At 45.2% G+C, this 22,048-nt stretch overlaps 1 protein-coding gene across 1 annotated transcript in view; it reads right to left on the reverse strand.

Annotated features, from left to right (window-relative positions):
• Positions 1–22,048, reverse strand: part of COL23A1 (collagen type XXIII alpha 1 chain) — a 395,547-nt gene that overhangs the window by 239,264 nt on the left and 134,235 nt on the right. Inside the window, exon 2 of the mRNA XM_069652640.1 lies at positions 16,380–16,406. The gene's annotated coding sequence lies outside the window, so the exon portion shown is untranslated. The remainder of the gene's footprint in view (positions 1–16,379; positions 16,407–22,048) is intronic.

Here is a 22,048-nt window from a genome sequence, read left to right on the forward strand (position 1 = left end):
TGTATAAGGAGAATAATGTAGTTGGTGTTGAAACATTGATAGAAAAAACTGAATTTGCCTTTGTGGGCTTCAAGTCCCAGAATTCCCAGGGTACTGGGATAAAGTGGCGGATTTCAGAGGCATGTGACTGCAAATTGCAGCCAATTAGGACTAATGACCCACACCTGAGGGAGGCTGGGAGGCATAAAAAGCCCCCTCAGGTGCAGGCCATGGAGAAGAAGGGGCGAAGCACAGCAGCAGTAGAAGCTGGGGTTGTTTTTCTACCTCCACGTGGCAGGAGAAGCAGAACTCAGCTGTTAGCTGAGACTCCGGGACCACAAAGGCATGCAGAGTAAATGATGGTCCTGAGAGGGTCTCCTGGACACGAGTTTCCAGCTGCAGAGGTCACGCAGCAGAAAGCGCACCTGTTCGTAGTGTTTCCTACTGTATGCCCAGCACCAGGAGCAGACAAGCTTCAGATTACTGTGAGAGATGGGAGAGCTCTAGTATTGGCAGATGGGGCCCACTCAAAACCGCAAGGAAGAGGTAGCCGGATCGCAGAGGGAAACCGAAGCAGAAGACCTGGAGGCAGCGAGGTGAACGGACATGCACGCTAGACCCAGTGAGTTCACTATTACATTGTGACACTGGGCGCTCTGTAACCGCCCGAGACCAGGAATCTAAACTGTAACGTTGTGAACTGTAACAAATGAATGGTAAAGAGAAGGAAACCTTTTGAATACCGAACAAATGCAAAGCAGGCTAATTCATTTGTTATAAACCAAGCTGATTTAAAGAGAAGCAGAGGGCAGAATAAGAACTTGATACTCTTACCAGCAAAGTGTGATTGTATCACTGTGGGGCATAATAAGAGCTAGCACCAAGAGAGGGCAATATTCATAGGAAAAGAGAAAAACCATCATTGCCAAAGCCAAAAGAGAAATGTAACTAGGCAATTGAGAAATAACTTGAATTGCTCAAGCCAGAAAAAGGCAATTGAGAATCCCAATGCTAAAAGCTATTGCCCTTATGGAAAAGAGGTCTTAAGAGAAAAAGGCTCCAACCCACATTGCCAAATCCCAAAGAAGTGTGGAAATGAAACAGAATTCCTATTAGCAGTTGGTTAATACTATAGTGGGAAAACAAGAGTGGTAAGAAGGCTGCCCTTCTGAAGGAAGAGGTTCAGAGGGAGTGCAGCATAACTTGCAGAATGTGTGGTAACTACAGAGGTGTAATACATAGTATCAGTGTGGTTCTTGTTTCTTAATTTGGGGGTGTGAAGAAAAGACATTACTAACCTGTTTGAGTTTGACCTTTACCACAGCAGTACTTACAAGTAGCAGTTTGTTCTGGCCTGGCAGGAGAGCCCACCAGGTCAAAGAATATTTTTGTTTAATCTGTTCTGGCAGGAGAGTACACCAGAGCAGAGAACTTAGTTTCAATAGGCCTGGCAGGTGAGTGGACCAGGTCTAAGGGCCTCATCACAAGTTGGGCGATAGCCCTTTAATGCTCAGAGCCGGGGGTAAACACACCTAGAAATGTCAACTTTTGGTGTAATTACCGCTGGCAATATCAGCACATGGTAATTGCGCCAGAAATTCCCCATTGGATCTAATGAACCCAATGGGGAGTGGGGACTTACAATTAGCACCCAACCCGTGATCCGGCGGTAATACTGTGGGACCTGTGGGTGCAAACGCTAATAAAGTTGGGCGTATCCCAGCCAGATACCGCCCAACTTGTTTTCAGGCCCCAAGTTATTGAAGTCCTGTGGTTTGGTTAACATATTGAAGGACATTGAAGAACCACTGAAGTGTTGTGAAATAATACACAATCACCCTGACAAATGAATATTATTGAAGCAAGTGTTGTATGAACTGCTGCAGAAGTTTTTGATATGGTCAAAAAAGTGGTTTTATGAGCTGGTGTAGAAATAACCTGACAAATACCTTTTTGTTGGAACAAAAGAGAAAATTAGAACTTGTGTTATCAAGTTGAACCAAAGAGAACACATTAGAACGTTGTGTTATCAAACTGAAACTAAAGAGAACGGAAGTGGAAATTTGTTGCAACATAGGATTTCCTTAATCTTTTCAGAACTGTTGAGCAAAATCCTGCTTGAATCTGGGGAAGGGGAGCTCCCCAGAGTAGAAGGAGAAACAGTTGTTATGTTGTGAATTGAACTGCCATATATCATCTTGTTGGTGTATTTGTAAGTGTGAGGGACGGAATCCTTTTGTTAGAGTGTTTACGTTAATTCATTTTAGGCAGGGAAATCCTCATCAGGGTACGGATAGTGAGGTGTGGATCCAAACTTTTGAGTTAATAAAATGGCATCTTTTGAAAAACCATCACAAAGGTGTCTGCCTCACATTTCTGACAGCTCACACAAGCTTCCTTGCACCATCCTGATTGTGTATATCGTGTGTCTGATATTATTTTGATCAATAAGACACTCCTCTTTACCTTGATTAATGTGAGCAGGGAGACCAGATCCAAATCCACACGCATGGCCTCCATAGGCAGGGATTGAGGTAGGCCTAATGTACATCTCCAGAGATTCCCCTTCAATGTTTTTAGTCAGCGTGTTTCTCAGTCAGTATGCAGTGTGCGCGTATGTCTCACCTGCTCCTCACACACACAACATGGGTTTCTCAACCCGTCCCATCTTCTCTCCCTGCCACGCTCCCACTTCTCCTAAGAGTTGCTTCAACCCTTTGAGTTTACTCCTATCAACACTAATCCCCCTTCCACACTACTACTCCCTCATTCACACCACTATCTTCTCCATACCATTACTCCCTCCTCCACACTACTAAACCCACCACTCCTCACTCCAAGCCATTTATCATGCACTGTCTTTTCATTCAGGTACAATCACTCCACAGTCACTCCTTAAATTACCACACACACACACACACACACACACGCACGCATGCATACACACATGCGTGCACGCACACACACACACCCAAACCACTGTCACTGTAAAGCTAATACTTCACCTTCTCCACCAATCTACTCCACAAGCCACTATTGCCACCTGATCCCTGCTGGTCTCGAAGCACCTTCTCACTTTCTCCATGTGGGTTTGCTGTGTATCAAAGATGGCAGCCCTGTAGAGTCAATGTTCATGTTCCAGGGCACACTCCTATGGGGTGCTGGGTAATGTGGGGGTAATGTTAATAAAAATGTAGAGGTGTAAGGTGGGAGGGCTGAGGGGGGTCTCCCCCCATATATATATTCGAAAAAATTGAAAAAAGCAACAACAAAAACGGACTTTTGGTGGTTGGACTTTTCATCTGGGTCATTTCACAAAGATACGGCTTTGGAACCCTCACTTCTCCTCTCCTCTCCTCCATCCTCCTGTAGAGGGGGGGTTCCTATCCGCTCTTGACAAGGCCAGTGTACTGGACTTGTCATAGGCCGGTGTCACTTTTTTCATTCACCTTGAACACGGCTGTCTCTAAAACATGTCACAGGTGTTTGCCCTTGAAAGGAAGCCTCTCATGTAACATTTGATGGCTCTAAACCCAGTATCCCATTGCCTAGTATCAACAGCACAAGTTGGTCCTGTGCATAGTGATGTGGTAGCGTCTATTCAATTCATGTTTTTCAGGGACGTCATTTAGGAGTCACCAGAGGTCGCAACTGTGACCTCTGAGGTCTCCGTTGCGACCTCTAAAAAATAAAATCTTTTTTTTTTTTTTATAATGCAAGCTCCTGGGCTGTGGCTCTCTACTTCTGAGGTGGCTGGCTTTCTTGTTCAGGCCCCTTAAAAAACAGAAGAAAAATAAGAACGGTAGTGCCACAAGTCTAACACATTCAGCACGGACCCTTAATAAAAAAGAATAGGAATACCAAATATTGTGTCTTTCTGGAATTCTATACAGTCATACTAGACTCATTAAAGGTTTATTTCAGGCACACTTCAGGGGCTGAGTCACTGATTTAGTCTGTTCTTAAACACCTCAATCAGCCTTTCATCCTTCTGAGGTCGATAAATGAGTACCAACACAGGTTGGGTGAGATTGGGTGTATATTTTTTCTATATAAAGCGCTAAAGCGTAAGTGGTATACAATAAGCCATCATTATTATTTGGCCTTGTACGTCTGCTTGCATTCACAGTAATCTGGTAATATGGGCCTGTAGTACACACTGATCTTAATGATATATATATGGCGATCCATTCTTGTATGAAATGTCCATCATATAGTGATATCTTAACTATATTTTTCGTAGTGTACAATGCTATGTGATGCCACTTCCTGTTTTGTCAACGGGTGTAATGTCGTGTTCCATCACGACCCTCGATATCACTTCGGGGCAGGGTCAAATGACATCACTTTGTCATCAGGGGGTCAAGGGTCATGTGATGTCACTTCCGCTACCCCTGGCATTTTGGTGAAATGACGTCCCTGTGTTTTTTGTTAAGAAATGTGTCCCCTTACAACGGGAAAAGGTTCCCCAAAACAACTGCGTGCCTGCATTGCAACCTACAATTTTCCCAGTGCTCCAGAGACTCGCGAGTACAACCTTCTATCCACGTGCTGCATTTTCTGGCACAGCCTATTCTGTTCTAAATATTACATTCTTACTCTTTTGACCGTTTGGACGGATGACTCCTGAGATTGCCACAAATAATAAAATGGAGCTTCCTTATGCAAAGTCTGGGCCAGCCTCATCAACTTTCAAATTCGTCGGTTAACGGGCAAACTGTCAAAATGATTGAGTACTTCCGGGCACCCTCCTTTGCCTGAATCAAAAGCACTGTCGCAGAGGGGGACCCATCTGGCTTAGATCTTGGGCTAAGACAGGCAGATGTGTATACTATCCACAAGGGAAGTGTGTCACGCTGAGATCTGAAAGTCAAGAAACGGCATTTCGACAACAAGACTCAGCCTTATTTAAACAAACCCAAGGAATTGTTTGTGCAAGTGAGGACTTTAATTTTTGCCAACTGTTACAAATGCGCCTGGGATCTTACAACCTGTATCGTCAACCAAAAAAGCATGGAGGTCTCAGCGGTGGGAAAATAATTGTTCTGCGCCAATGGAAATTGATCAGTCGCTGCTCTGTCACTGCATGGTTATCTGGATGGCCATGGAATCACTAGAGAGAGACAGCATCCTTCAGGCTGCGGGACAGAGAACCTCCATTTAGCTCTATTGCGGGCAGCTATCTCAATACAACCAATAAGGAAGCGTCGTCAAGGAGCACGAACGGTGCTTATTTACGAGACTGGCCTGTGTGTCTGTCTCGCATTCACCAGATTTCCTGAAAATGAAATAGCACATTGTAAAATGCTCACTCCCTCCACCCCTTCACTGCTTCTACTTCCTCCTCCTAATCTTCCTTCCTTCCTTCCTTCCTAATCCTCCTTCCTTCCTAATCTTCTCCACTCTCAAGCCTCCCACCCTCGTCGTATCTTCCAAACTCTCTCTCGACTTCTCTCTCCTCCCACTCCTGATCCCTCATCCAATTCCACACTTTCTCCTTCTGACTTTGCTAACTTCTTCTCCTCCAAAATCCTCACTCTTAGGCAAAAAATCAACTCCCTCTCTGATTCCCCTTCTCCTCCTCCCCCCTCTCCTTCCTCATCCTTCATGTCCATCTTCTCACCCGTTTCCCCTTCCAAAGTTTCCTCCTTTCTATCCAAAGCTCACCCCACATCTGCCCCATCTGACCCCCTCCCGTCCCTTCTTGTCCCTCAGATCTACACTCTTCTTATCCCCTACCTTACCTCTTTCTTCAACATCTGCCTCTCCTCATCAACATTTCCCTCTGTGTTCAAGCATGCTACGATTATTCCTATTCTGAAGAAACCCTCGCTGATCCACTTCTCGCTGCTAACTATCGACCTATCTCTCTTCTACCATTCCTCTCCACGCTTCTTGAGCGCCTTGCCTATACTCAGATTTCATCCTTTGTCAATACTTCCTCTCTCCTTCCTCCCTTCCAATCTGGCTTCCATCCCAGACATTCCACAGAAACAGCTCTCACTTCTATCCTTAATTCCCTCCTATCTGCTCGCCATGCCAAGCAATCCTCTATTCTTATTCTCCTTGATCTCTCGGCAGCCTTTGACACTGTTGATCATCCTCTCCTTCTCCACACTCTTTCCTCCTTTGGGTTTCAAGGCCCTGTTCTCAAATGGCTATCATCTTGCGTCTCTTCCCATTCCTTTGCTGTATCTGTATCACGGGGAGGCCGGACCGCTCTTTCCTTTCCTCTGGAATACGGTGTTCCCCAAGGTTCCGTACTTGGTCCTTTCCTATTCTCTCTTTACACTTCCCTCATTGCCCCTGTTATCTCCTCGTTTGGCATCTCCCACCATTTCTATGCCTACGACACCCAACTCTTTCTCTCTTTTTCCTCCTTCTCAACTGACCTTCACCTAAAACTCTCTTCCTGCCTGACTGCCATTAAGAACTGGATGTCCTCACGCTTTCTCTCTCTTAACACTGATAAAACTGAAGTGCTTTTCTTCCCCTCCAACTCTCTTTCCCCTCCCTTTCCTCCCCCTTTCATTCATTTTCCTCCCTCCAATCTCCCCATCTCTTCCCAAGCTCGTAACTTAGGCGTTCTCTTTGACTCCTCTCTTTCCTTCTTCCAGCACATTTCACTCACCTCTCGCACTTGTCGATACCACCGCTACAATATTCGCAAAATCCGTCCCTCTCTCACTTTCCACGCTACCAAACTCCTAATCTCCTCTCTCATCTTTTCTCGCCTCTTCTATTGCTCCTCTCTTCTCTTTGGACTACCATCATCTCATCTTGCCCCCCTTAAATCCATCTACCACTCTGCTGTTCGCACCCTTTGTCTCCTCATTTCCCGTGACTCCATCTCTACCTCGCTCTCTTACCTTGGCTGGCTACCATTTCACGCACAGCTAAAATTTTACTTTCTCTGCCTTGTCTTTAAATCCCTCTATGGTCTTGCTCCTCCTTATCTCTCCTCCCTTCTCTCCTTCTACTCCCCCTCCCGATCCCTTTGCTCTGCTGACCACTTCCTTCTCACCGTACCTCCATCCCCCTGTGCTTCCTCCCGTTTCCGCTTCTTCCAACTCCTTGCACCCCTACACTGGAACTCACTCCCTCTCACTATCCGCTCCTCTGCGTCCTTCCCCTCTTTCCGCACTTCCCTTAAATCCCTCCTTCTCAATTCTCCTCCCTGAAACCTCCCCCTCTACCCTCTCTGCTTCCCCCTCTCCCCCTCTTTCTTCCCCTTGATTTTCCTCTCCCCTCTCCTATACTCCTCTCTCTCTTCAATTTCCCTCTTCTAACTCTCCACCACGCCCTCCCCCACCTGCCTAATCCCACTCCTTATTCCCTCTCCCCTTCAGTCAATTGCTCTTGTCACTGTTTTATCGAAAGATTCATATCATTTTGCTTCATCTGTTATATTGTTGATGTTATTATGTATAATGTTGTTCTACTGTACAGCGCCCTGGTGTAAAGCGCTCTATAAATCAATAAATCAATCAATCAATCAATCCTCCCTAAGCACAAACCAAACTTTGCTGAAACTTTATGCACGATTATGATTCTTAAACCAAATCTGCAAGCCGTTAAACCCCATGTCCGCCCCAGCTATATGCACCCCGCGATATACTGGGGTGTGGATAGATTTCTTTTTCTTTTGTCCGATGGGAGAAGAGCTCAGCATGAGCCCATCTCCCGTCGGAGGAAAACGAAATCACAAAATAATGGCCACCGCCATTAAAATGGAAAAGGGACCTGGTCCCTTTTCCGATTATGGCGGTCATGGAAAACATGGTCCAAAATAGCTGCCGTCATCCGGAAAGGGACCTAGTCCCTTTTCGGTTTTAATGGCAGCAGCCATTTATTTACGCCGGCGTGGACGGTGAATGCACAATTAAGCCTGGGCTAGATTGTGATTGGTCAATCTGTCTTTCCCGGGGGCAAATTTCCTTTTCTTCCTGCAGGTGGAGCCACCGTCCATCTGTCTGCCTCCAGACATCACTTAGATCACCAATTCCAGTGCTTCCAAGTTTCCAGAACAAATTACTTCACGTAGGCCCTTCTAAACATCACTGATTGGAGGTTGGCCATGAACTAGCCATGTACCCTTTACAACCAGCAGCCCAGCCTTCCTTTCAATTGCCAAATTTAAAATAAAGGTGTGATAGACCTTCACCAGTGTATTGTACTGGACAATAAGCTACAAGATGTCCACCAAACAGGATAGGACTCTTCTGGCCACAATGGAGTCAGTGATTTATGGCCAAAGAAGAGGGAACAATTTCTACCAACATTGGGAACAAACAAGGGCAAATAATCGGTTATACCGGATGGCACCCACTCAGCAGGGTCTGCAACCAGGTGTTAGCTCACTGTGCCTTTCCAGAGGGGAGCAGGTTATTTGTTCATGTTTGCTCCCACATTTTTGCAAATCATACATCCTTTAATTTCAGCTTCTAGCCATGGCATATTATGCTGGGCCCTTAAGGAGGGTTTCAAACAGCTAGCTTCATCTGAACCTATTGTATTGCAATGGGGCATGAAGCAGGGGTGCTCCCTGTTCCTCTTACTGATTGCAGCCAGCTCAGACCCCCTTGCATGCCAGAGAAGATGGAATGAGGGTATAAGGGGAGTGAGGCCTGGGATAAAACATAAAATTGCTACCCGTGTGCACAACACTGGGACCTCTGAATGAATTTCTTACCTCAGTGACGTTAAACGAGCTGAGGTGCAGTTAATATCTAGGCTCAAGAACAACTATTTAAAATTGGAAATCTTTAATCTAACCACAATTAAGGAACAAGACAAAGCCCTCCTTCGGAACTGGCCATCCAATCGATCTAACAATATAATAAAAGGCCAAATGTATGTGTGTCTGATGCAGTCATGCCTAGTTTTCACTGCTAGAGGGCGCTGTTGCCTTAGGATATACAGTGATCCTGCTTTGTTAATGAAAACCTGTACTTTGGCACGTGTACATGTATAACTTAGGTGTGAGGATTAGTCTAAGACAGTTACAATATTATTAAAAATTAAAAGCACTTTGCAGACTTGTGACCAGACATACAAATAAGGCAAGCAGTTGATTTTGTTGATGGGGTGTATAACGGGCATACAATGAAGGCTATCTTCAGGCTCCTGTATTTCTTTCAATCTCTTCCTACCACCTGGAGAGTTGGCAAAGGTTTAAAAGATTAGTTCCACTTTGTGTGGCATTTGAAGTGAACAGATGTCTTCCATATCTTCCCTGGGACCAAGTCGGTCTGGAGTTTTTGGAGATTACACAATACCACTAAACTTGCCAATTGAAGGCATTTCTAGAGTGGCCTAAACTAGAGAGCCAAGCACATTGGCTATAAACGGAAGTAGCGATTGCTGGTAAGCCCGCATGGGTGTTATCAGTGACTTCCTGGGAAGGGCAGACGCCGCCTTCCTTATTCAAGTTAGATTATCAGAGTGGACCTAATGACGAAAGGCCAATGCTCTGAGATGGAGGAATCACATCACATTCTTGTCCAAAATGTCCCTAGTTCATGTGGACTCTGAATTCACCGCAGCAGTGACATGCACTGTCTGCAGGACACGGAAGGAGGTGGTGGGATGCACAAAGATCTCCAAACTATTCAATAGATACAGCAGGAAGACATTTGATGAAGGTGAAGAATGTTGGGGAAGGAAAGCTAGAAGCACTAAACTGATCCCACTTTTGACACTGTGGGGGTCATTACGACCCTGGCGCTAAGGGATTACTGGTAATAGCGCCATGGTTTAGAGCCGGTGTTGTAATGAGGGCCTGTGTGATGCATCAGCAGAATGGACAGGTCCGCCACCAGGAAGTTGGCGTCTCTTGGGAGATGTGCCCAGATGAGCAATTCCACTAGCCGCAGAATGGTAGAAAGTCTTGCTTTGACCACAATAGAATGTGGTCTGCCCATATCAAAACACATGTGAGAAGGATTTGGCACCTCTCACACAAGAAAAGGATTTGGCCACTGATCCACTTTATGAGGACAGCGAAAACATCATGGAGTGCAAACTGATACCCAATTTGTACTGGTAGCAAAAAATCCCAATTATATACATGGTATTACAATCCTCCACCTTCCAGGGCGTTTTTGGAAGGCATGTGGAACTCGTGGGACATATTTTCACATGTGATAGGATATTCCAGCATTGCCAAATTCTGAAAGGCAGCAATAAGCAACAATAGGCATCTCACAGATCTGACGATTCCAAAGGAACCAGGCAGAGGTTGTTAGGGAGAATTCTCTTATAAGGCGAATTTCCCAAACCTAGTGAGTCCCCCAGCACCTTTGCTGGATTTTTGGGGTTTGTTTTTTTCTCCTGCTAAGAGTGAGACTCTTTTCCTCCCACTCTTAGGCATGATTTGAGGTATGTCTGTGTGCTTATGGGCTATGGGGTTTTCTTTCTGCTCCATAGGGTATCATCTGTTTTTTCTGTGTGTGTTACACAGCACCCTCAGTGCAGTAACACAGGGGTGTCATAGTGACCCCCAAACATAGACTCCATACCCTGGGACTGCCTACTGTCTCCAAGGGCATGTAAAGTCACCATTGCCTTTACTAGTCCTAAATTGTGAACAGAACCAGTACAAACCATCATATTGTGTAAGTACTGGAAGGGGTTAATTATAGGTGAAACAAGGTCATGCTGAGACCCCTAACCATTTAAAGGTCAGATCCTGAGGGGAAGAGTCTCCCAAGTGAATGCCCGAAACCTGTATCTGAATTCTGAGGTTCAAAAGGAATGTCTATTTTGAATGCAATGGTCTGAATGTGCCCCATCTCGCTGTATAGCTGAAGCTGGAGACAAATCCTAAGACTCAGCAAGAGAGGCTGGGAATCCAAGCTGAAAGATACAATGATGGAAGAAGGGTGACAAGAAGGTGGAAACGCAGGGTACATGGGAGTGGTCTGAAGAATGAAAGTGTACACAGAAAGACCAAGTAGAGTACAGAGTAAACGCAAAGAGCCTTCCCTTTAAAGGCTTCTTTGTTGTGTTTAAGATTAGGGACGAACTTTGTAGAATAGGTTGTGTGATTCTGTTTGGCTAAGATTTGAAACATGGTGTTTTAGATTAGGGACTAGCCGAGAGGGCAAAGACTTATTAAGCATAGGTTTGGAACTTTCCGTTGGCATCGTCTTCTGGACATTGTGCTATAGATTAGGGAGTCCACGGAAGGATAACCACTCTTAGATTAGGTTGAACTATGTGACTTGAAACACAACCACAGGAGTTAGTAGGGACATGAAGAATCACATGCTTTTTGTTACTCCTAAGTGGACAATGTTTATTTCTAGGCACCCCTTTATATTTGTAGAGCTTCCTTGAGTTCCTATAGATGTACCTCTGAACGAAACATAAACATAAAAGCCATTTGTAGGAACTACAGTCGGTTGGCATCATGTGTCTTCGCTTGACCTCCATACACTGCTTGATTTCAGATTTTCTGTACTCCTTTTTTGGCAAGCCAGCCGAATGATCTCGTCATCTCTAGTCCGCTCCAACTCGAATGGGCTTTGAAGCTGTGAGAGAATCTTATGGAAAATCAAATGCTCAAAATGTACATGCTTGATCATAGCCTCGATCTGGGGAGCAAAAGCAAGATCTGCATTGATGATGATTTCCGGTTAGTTACTACGTACTGTGGGTGAGCGCAAAACAGGACTTGCACGTGACTAGAATGGACATGATGCTCTCAGAAGGAGGAGCTTGGTCAGGTTTCCATTTAAACAGATATAACTTTCTTTCATCTAGTGATAGAGGTGATCAGGACATTCAGACATGTTTCCGTACTCCCTTAGATTTTTCTATATTCGGAAGAGGATGTGTTTGTGCATCATTTCCATACATTTGCAGATGTTTTGGGCACTGCTCAAACATCTGTGTCAGTGGATGTGTGTAGATGAGACAGCGAGAGTGCTCGAAAGAGCCAAAGAGAGTGAGAAGGCGTGAGAAACTCCATATCTTACATTATGATAGGAGTACACTGGACCCATTCCAGACTTATTGGATTCGATTGGAGAGGAAGGATCTGATTCGTTCAATGGCTTTGGTGGATCTCCAGCCCCTTCCCTTAGTCTTTGGAGGAGGAGAGCTGGGTGACGAGCAGTGTTTGAAGCTGCAGAGAGATCTAGGAGTATAGAAGAAGCTAGCTTGCCTACCTCGTGGGCATATGAAGTGCTTCTCCGGGGTCTTTCAGGACAGTTTCTGGAAGACTTGGTGAGCGATCATCCAGAGAACGATTACGTTCCAAATCTTGTAATTATCCGGTTTCTTGTAGTTTCAAGGATTTTGCATGTTTATGGGAGGCTTGAGGGCTGCTGATAGGCTTCCTAGATCGTTGGATCTGCCTGGGTTCCTTGAACACAGAAGTAATCAAGCATGTTTAAATGGTTTGGGTCAAAGCCCTTTGCAAAGTGATATACTAGTGTAATTTTGGATGGAATCTTTTTGTGCCCGATGCTAGGCAATTGATTTGGGGAGTTGGATAGTTCTGGCAAGATATTGATTTCCTGTGGTGGATTAGGAGTCCAGATGTAGTTGGTGAAGGAAGTCTTGTTTGCCCTCCTATTAGCCTTATGATGCATTTTCGGTGCCAGAAGCAAAGCTGTTGCCAACTTATGGGATCATGGGCATGTATTTTGTCACACGGATTTGGAAAGCCTTGTGTCAATGTGCTGGGACCACAGCCTCGTCCCATTTCCTGACATGATAAACTCTGGGGTGTAGGGATCTCGCTTGTAGCTCCCCAGTTTTGAGTTGAAGAAGCATAGCTTTTCCAATGGGTCATTGCTTTCCGTGATATTTGGGGGTAGTTTGGTTTTGTTTCTGTATAGTGTACCAGAACTGTGTAAACTGGGAATGTCAAACTGGAAGCTTACTGGGAATGTCGTCCTTACTGGGAATGCCAAGTTTGCTGGGCCTGCCAAACAGGGAATGTATTGGTAATTTCAAACCTGGAGCAAACTAGGAATGTGAAGCTGAGAGCTCGGACTGTTCCTTAAAATTCTGATGTTTATCAACGCTAGAATTCAAAGACTTTCGTCAAAGAAAGATTGTCGGCTGGTGTCTGAAACTCCCGGCCTCTATATGGGTTCTCTCAGCATCTATATTGGGGTCTGCTAGAAAGTGTGACCCAGCAAGCGATGACCTTTGTGGTCACGGGTATCTCGGAACTTGAGCTTTAATTCCCAGCATGCAGAAATTCACTGATCATTCCTTTGCCCAGCAACACTAGCGACCTTCCCTCCCAGGCACAGGTGTTCGCTTGCCCAGTTCAATTTCACTTCTAGAAACTTCTAGACACTTGGATTGGCTACTGAATTACTATGCGAATTACCCCTCACAGATGAGTACACAAGGAAATATATCAACTTTAGAAAAAAGAGAATTGAATGATATGGAGTACTACAGAAACCGTGCCCCTGGTACAAGGACACTTGGGTACTGTGTGAGAATCGCCTCGAGAACCTCCCCAGGTGCTGTGCGCGCAACCAACGGGTCTCAGGACCATCGCAAATTATTTTTACAAATAGCTGTTCACAAATACATGAAAAATGGTGTGTGCCACACACTTGCAATAATCAGGTTACCCGCATTGATAATTGAACTTAATTTGCAGGCACAATAATTGGAAAGTGAGGCAAACAGATAATATGAAAGCCAATGCATTTCAGACCTAAGACCATTGTCATTGCCAAGGAAAGAAGGAAAACAGCCATTGACTAGCATGGTTCAATGCATAGCTTTAAAATAAAACAGTTCCACTTATTTGATTGTTTCCCCCTTTTTATAGTCCTGGTTTCTTCCTTTTTAATAGTCCTATTTTTGCGAGTTTTTCTATATTTTCCCAAATGATGGTCTTTTTCTAATTGTACTCCTTTTTCTATCCGTATTTCTTTTTTCTTTTTACTTATTTTGGTGTACTCTCATGGCATCCTTTTTCTATTTCTTTAATTGATATACCTATAATAACCTTTTATTTTTTACCAGCATCTTCAATTATTTTTATGATTATTATTTTTGGCTTCCTTTTTGTAAAAAATGTGTGTTTGTTGTTTTTTTCTTTTTTTGTCATTTCCCCTCGTATTTTGACCTGCAGTGATACCATGGGGCACCGTGGTGACGTCATTACGTCACGCGAATTCCCCGCGGGTTTTCGAGTAGATTCTAGGGTTTCTTCTATGGCACATTCTCTGCGGTTGCAGTCTTTGCTTCCGAGAGGAGGGCCACTTCTTTCCCTAATTTTGCTTCATTGTCTTGAGTTACTGGCACCAGGTAGCTCCTCTTACTCTGCTTTGAATGACAATCTCTCTTTACTGCTTTTATCTCCAGATATTGCTCCGGTTGCTTTTTGATTTTCTAGCACATAACAGCGGTTGTGTTGATCTGCTGTCATTACATTTACACAGGACCGGTATCATTTGTGTACCCGTTTCAGGCATTTTGCTCTTCAACATTCTATTGATCTTTCACATCACGTGTATACGTTTATTTGTACGTATGAAGTATTCTAATGCTTTTGTAGGATTCACAGAATATTTTCTTTATTTCAATGTATCAACATGCACACGTAGTGAGATTGGTAACAGGCATGACTAGTGGATTTTGAGTATATCCACACCACTGGGGTATATTTTGGTATCTAGGTTTATTTTGGTTTGTGTATGTGGACATGCTATTTATGGTTCTTTTCCTTCTTGCCTTGACACACAGTCAGCCCTGACGATGGACTTAGGTCTGAAATGCATTGATATGATAGGTTATTTATAACGCGCTTAATACCCAGAGGTTTCTAAGCGCGGACCTGGGGATCGAACCTGTGTTGCTCTGTGTCGTCTTACTTCCAAAGCGAGCACGTTGCCCCTGAGCTATCCTCCCGAGACTCATTGGCTTTTATATCATCTGTTTGCCTCGCTTTCCAATTATTGCACATTAAAATGACCTTCAATTATTAATGCTGGACTGGTAACCTGATTATTGTAAGTGCGTAGCACACAGCATTTTCTGTGAACACGTATTTATAAAAATAATGTTGTAAGGTCCTCCGACTCATCCATTGTTGGAGTACACAGCGCCTGGGGAGGCTCTCTAGGCGATTCTTATAAGGCCGTTGAATTGCTCCCACTGGGTTTATTCCCATCATCACCGGTCTCCGAAGTTCGTTCTCTGTCTCGTTGTCTCCCTCTCCGGCCATCTCCCCCTCCCTAGACTTCCCTCTTGGGTGCACATTACTTGCTCGTGTCTTCTTGGCAGCTCTGCTCATCTCTGGTTCAGCGCGTGCATACGCTTCACTGCTCTGGCCTTGATCCCAACAGCCCTTGCAAACACACACTTCTTTTCTCTGGATTGTCACTGTGCCCCTGAGTGCTGACATTGTCTTTTCTCCAATTCACCCATCTCCCTCAGCGTCAAGTGGCTCCGAGCCTTGCCGGCATCTGGCCTAGTTCTTTGCCGTCTAGCCACAGTGCCCGGCTCTCCTCCGCGCCTGGCTCTCCTCGGCGTGCTCTGTTCTCTGGCTTCTCCGTGGCTCTCTAGCAGGCTCAGTGCTCTCCTCTGAACTTGTCCTGCTTTTCTTTGCTTTGCTTTTTGCGCATTGCTGCAGGCCTGTAGCAAGACCATGGGGATTGCAGAAGGACTCTGCAAGGCACATCCCCACGGACCTTACTGGGAAAGTCATGCTTCTTGGGAATCCTATTCTATTCTAGTGTATTTTTGTATAGCGCCAACTAACCTGCAGGCCTCAGAGCACTCACATAAACAGTACAAACATCAAACAAGCAAAGAGGAAGGAGAAGTACATATGAGGACAATGACTTGCCATCCCATGCCATGCTACGATATGATAATACCAGGACATGCGCGTGAGACAGGGCGCGTGGCAGCGCTCGCTGCTGCGATCTGAGCGTGATCTGCAGATCGCGGGTTCGAATCCCGGCAAGGCCAACTCAGCCTTTCAACCTTCCGAGGTCGATAAATGAGTACCAATTTCGGTTGGGTGATATTGTATGTAAATATGTGCTCTTTAAAGCGCTTTGGATTAAGGCGCTTTATAAATAACACATCATTATCATTCTGAAATCTCTAATGAAGAGTGATAACTGGGAATAACAAACCGGTAATGATGTGATAACTGGCCAGGATGTAAACTGCTAATGATGGGCTACCTAGGTTCAAAATAGACATGCATAACACAATGGAGTAACACTTTCATCAGCATTTATGGGCGCCTGAAAGAGGCACTGTCACTGTGAATTAAAGTTTTCAGATGCAGACAAATATTTATATATACTTTTACTTTTATAAATAACTGCACATTGGTTGCAGACAAACATGCATGCCTAAATAAATAGCTTGAATAAATAAAAAACTGTTCAGAGATTACTTACTGGCTTGCCATCCAACCCAAGGGGGCCCTGAAAGAAGCAAAAACTCATTAGAGACAACATTTGCAACTGATAAGAACACGCCAAGAACGTGCAGGTGGGAATGCAAGGATATTGACAAGAGAAACATGATCCAGAAAGATGCAATGACATTAAAATGTTAAGTGGAAAAAGAGTTCCCATGCTAGGGTCCAACAGCAGAGGATATAGAGAGAATACATATGTTAGTGTAGACATAGGTCGAGTGACTGCTTAAGCTTCAAGGTAATGAATTAACTTCTGGGTCTACTTAAAAAATATAATCTGCTCCTGAGAGTTTTGGAGATAAGCAGAGTAAAGTCAGACAGCACTATGACACTGTGTAGCATTACCCGTCCAAAATATCACTTAACTTCTGGGCAAGCAGTGGCGTTACTTCCGGCTCCCCTGTCATTAAGGCTCTTTGCATTTCCGTTGACAGCAGTAACCACCCCCGTCACCATCACCCCTTTCCCGCCCTTGGACAGGTGACGCACTGCACATGTGTAGTGCTTTCCAAGAAGCTATCCCAGTACTTATGGGCTGCATCCCCCAGTGTAATGTTTATAAAGCGCCTGTACAGTAGATCAGCAGGCCTCACTGCGCTGGGTGACTCGATACGCCTTGTGAAGCCCATGGGGGTGAGGCAGGTATTGGATATGGTCGCAGAATCTAAGATGGCGTCATCAAGACCAGCGGTGGAGACTCGGATAGGCCAGGAGCTGCCAGACAAGGGGCTTTCTTTGTCACATTTCAGAAATCGGCAGGTCCTGCAGTTATAACCCACAGGTTGGAATGCATGGATATAAGGGCAGTCCTTGCGGGAGGATTCATGACTTTATGGTCCGTTCGGGTCAGCGTAGAAGGGATATGGCCCCAAAAGGTGGGATCTGGTTGAAGCCAGTATTCAGCATTTTCTAACCACTCAAGTTACCACGAGTCATATTTGAGAGAGGGAACAACATGCCCCGAACGCATTGTCCGTTACAGGCTCAGACTGGCCTATAGGGCAATAGGTCCATGGCCGAACCAAAAATGCAAAATGCTTGAGTAGGCCAGTGTTTTGGGACAAAGTGGGACACTTTTTTGGTCACTGTGGGCCAGTGTGATGAGTTACTTCACCATGCGGCTAAAAGCTTTGACTCGTGTTTCTGAATAAATATTCTTTAAAATGTATTGCATCACATTTTATCACAAACCTCCACCTTGGGTACTACTGTCCAAACAGCACCACAAAAGGAATGAATTCCCATTTGCAACTGTGGGCCACTTTTTCGTTGGTGCCCGAGACAATTTTATGCCCAGTCCGATCCTGGTCCAACCTTGATGCAATGACTAATAACAAGATGGTGACCTTCTCTGGCTGCCAGAAGAAGACTCTTTTGCGGAACCTGAAGATGGAGGCTCAAGAATCGGAGAGGGCATCCGTAGGAGAGGTCCAGCAGAACTCCGTGTTCATGGGGGAACCACAGGTCCTTCACCGGCCAAGTATACCAAGATGCTATGTTCAAGTTTGCTTACATAGTGCTAAAGCCCAGAAACATAACATGAAAAAAGGATGGGAGCGAGGCTCTGTCCCTGTAGATGTCTTGGGTTCCCTTCTTTCCAAAGGGTAATGCTACACATGCGATCCTGCAAAGCTGGGTCGCTGTCCTCATACATGTGCAGAGGCGATGCTCGAGTATTCCATGCAGACACTGCAGCGCCAGTCAGTTAGCAGTGATCAAATCAAGCAGAACTGACAACATTGCAACAACCCCAACTGAAAAACACCCTAAGTTAGCAAAACAGGTTCTAGTTTTGGGCGACATCCACTCCTCTGCTGGCAGACAGTACTGTGCCACACACACATTATGAGTAGCCTGTATTTGACTCATTATTGTGAACCTCAGTGCGGATCCCTGGAAAAATGAAGCACAGCTATTTATTGGATAAATCACCCACAGCTGTACTTCACCAGGATATTATACAGACGGTAAGTGACTTCATGTAGGGGGGAAGCAGAGGGCTTCAGGGGTGCCAGAGCCCCCCCACCTCACTAACATATCTTTTCCTTTGGCTGCCTCCTTTTTTTAGCACAGTGCCATTTTCAACATTTTCTTCCCGCTCATATGTTTTCCCGACAATTGTCAGCCCTCTTTTCTGTAGTTTACATTTGCTTTGAATGTTTCTTTTTCTCGCCTTTCATTGTCTTCTGCCTCTTTTCCCCTGAATTCTGTCTCTAATTTCCCCTTCGTTTTCCATTTCTGCAGTTTTATTTCCTTTTTCTTCACTTTTTGTTTTTTTTTAGTTAACCTCTGAACTGAGGAACTTGTAATTTTGCCACATTTAAAATGGGGGCGACACAAGTAGAAGTCCCAGGAGTCCGAGGAAAAGCGGGGCTGAACAGGTCATCATCTCACACATGCCAAGAGCTAACCGGAGAACTCTGGCCAATGGCGGCGCCCTTATCCAGGAGGAGCCCGTATTGCTTGTTCATGGCGGCCAGAGGAAGGGGGCGCAGGCCAGGTGTGGCGCGTGCAGTAATGCTGGGCCTGGGAGGTAGGAGGTGGAGGAGAACAGGAGCAGCCACCATGCTGCCCAGAATGTGGACACGTAGACTGAGGCATTGACCGTGGTCCGCACTCCCCGCTGGACGGTTCCACGTTTTCAGGTGCTAATTTAGGGCCGGATTCACAGAGCGTTTTCCAATGGGACTGCACCATTATAAAACGCTTCTGAGAATCAGGCACTTGATGTTTAGTGGCAGCTGAAACTCTGCTCGCAGAGTTCTATGCTGGCTCTGGCAGCAGGTATTCTGAGGCCACGTCTCAACTGTGATAAGAGTGCAGAGTTCATTTGTTCTAGTAATAATACTATGCACAGGATTTTACACAGCCACCGTAGGCTTCCATGTGTCGGCATTGTATACATATATATACACAGCGCTTCAAGGCCATACCAATAGCAGCAGGCGCTACACAAATATCACACAACATAACCGAACATATAGATTACCCTGGACTTGGTAGAATAACCATTTGTATTCAGTGGGTCTATGCACACACACACGTTTTAGGGGTCATTATGGTCTCATCTCTCTAGTCATGTTCATTTTGGGGTTTCATTGATTGACAGGTCTCTCAGACTGGTAAACACAAAAATGAAGAGTGACTGCTGGAAGGTTTTGAGTGAATCAAAACCACTGGCTTTGATTCCATGGTTCCTCAGCCTGCCATGCTATTATAGAAGGAGAAAGATCCTATCCAAATCAGCGTTGGGCCCACCCCAAAAGGGACGGTTCAACACAAACTGCTTGGCACTTTCTGTGGGAGACCATATGCACCCTCAGCAGGCCTGTGTAGGCCTCGTTGGGAGTCATCACTGGGGCATACCTTGTGTGTGCAGACACCCCAAAGTTGGCACTTCCATCTGGGCATATCCGTCCCATTCGGGGTGACTTCTGCAAAACCAAAGAGTGACGGCTGAGAAATTTTGAAGGAATCATAACCACTGGCATTGCCCATGGCTATCCTCCAGGCCATCCCTTTTCAGCCTGTTATGCAATGGGTCTAGAGAGGATAGCTCAAGGGCAACGCGCTCGCCTTGGGAGCAAGGCGACGCAGAACAACACAGGTTTGAACCCCGGGTGCGTGCCTAGAAACCTCTGGCCATTATGCACGTTATAAATAACCAATAATAATAATTAAAGGAGGGGGCCATATGCAAATCAGGATTGATCCCACGCTATAGTTGTAAAATAAATGTAGTGAAGTGTTGGCCAGAATATCTGTTAAGGAAAAAGTGGTTGCCCCGTTTACGACAGTACTTAATAGCCAGGTGTTCTCAACAAAACATAACAGAATGCAAACACGCGTATTCTGCTTATTTGGTTTCATTGCTTTCCGGTATATTAGAAAACTATCCTTTAAAAAGTCTGCATGTTTTCAGCGGGCCTGGGGGCTCACTTGCTCCCCCCTTGGCGGCTGCAGCTAGCAACAGCTGCTGCTGGCAGAGCAATCACGAAATGGCGGTCGATAAATCTCCCACACAACAAGCCCTGTAAACGCGCCCTGCCCCAGCCCCATAACTATAATGGCAGGGGCATAAAAACAGAAAGTAAAACCTCACGTTGCCTCTTAAAATGTTTCAAAAATTGCAACGATTCCGAAACAATAGTCCAGTCATTCCCGAGCAGCACCTTGATGCTAAAGGGCAGCGCGCACTTTCTTTTTTTTCATATTAATAAAGGTATATAATTAAAATAATAAAAGTCAGGGAATGATGGGCTAGAGTAAGAAATCACAGGGCCACTGGCACATTTATGAAAGCAAATTAACTGGCGCAGCATCATTTCCATGCCCTTTGACCTCAACATCGTGTTGGCGTTTCCTTTTATAGCCTTGAAAACACGCCGCCTCGTTTTGACCCAGCAGGCAGCTATGCCGCCACTTTTTATGAGCTACCAGGCTTTGTGCTAGCCCAGGTATTTCTGGCCCTTCTTCGCGGAGAGCTCCACTTTCCAGAAATAAAACTAAAAGCAGATTTCAGAGAAACATTTTTCAATGAGCAATTCGATTCAAAATAAACATCTCCCCCTCACCGACCATACTCTACTAACGTGTGTTGCAAATTCTTAATTCCACAACTTTTCAGCTACAGAAACAAATCCACCTTCCTCCCAAGAGAATTGATTTGCATTTGAAAAGAAAATGGGAAAAGCTTTTAGATAAAGCATTTCGTTTTTTGTTCCCCAATTCTGTCTGAGATTATGGGCATGCAAACTTCAATGGAGGCAAGGGGTTTGCTTTCTAGGTACCTCTTGGGTGGGTGCTTTTTACGTCCCACGGGCAGTAGTTCAGGGCCCAGGTTCGCTGCGCCCTTTTACCGAAAGTCTATTCGTGCAAGTTACATTTCCTGGCTCATTAGATCAGGGGTGCACACATAGTTCTGCCGAAGGGCTGAACGCACCTTACAGGGGGCCTGATTGTTCGTGTGGGGTAGCCAGGAGGGGCATGTGGTGAATTTGAGAACCCCTGCCCCTGACATTTTTAGTGAGCATGTGGGGACAGGCATTTTGAAGGGTGTGCTTGTCTTTCTTGCCATACTTGCTTTCAATTCGGCATCACAAAGCAAACCGTTTTTCTAGTGCTTATTAACATACTTCACAGCGCTGGTGTTAGTACACATGATTACCAAGCCAGAAGAGAAACTGATTTTGTGATCCATATTGTGAGAACAAAATCACCCCTTACCCTCAGCAGCAACAACCTAACAGAGAGCCAGCCGTCCTGCAGGTGGAAACGAGCTGTGCAGTTGTGGCTGGCGAGTGATCTGCCCACATTAACGACTATATGATTAAGCTTTGCCTCTCGATCTTAGAAGAGAATGCAGTCTCCAACCCTTTGCACTTTACAAGATTGCAGTATGGGCAGACTGGGAACCAACCAGCAGTATAGGACACCATCACATTTAAAGAAAAACCTTTAAATTTGCATCCTCCGCACGCCACCACGGAAACCCTCTGCATTCAGAGGTACTGCCACAAAAGACTTCAATACCCACTGTCAACACTGCTTTGTCACCAGACAATGAATTAATGTTCTCTTTCCAATACTTGGTTCTGAAGCAGCATACAAAGGTGGGGCGCACAGGCCATGGATGCCCAATATAAC

This window comes from Ambystoma mexicanum, chromosome 3p, assembly GCF_040938575.1.
Source record: "Ambystoma mexicanum isolate Mex_15411 chromosome 3p, UKY_AmexF1_1, whole genome shotgun sequence".
Taxonomy (NCBI): Eukaryota; Metazoa; Chordata; class Amphibia; order Caudata; family Ambystomatidae; genus Ambystoma; species Ambystoma mexicanum.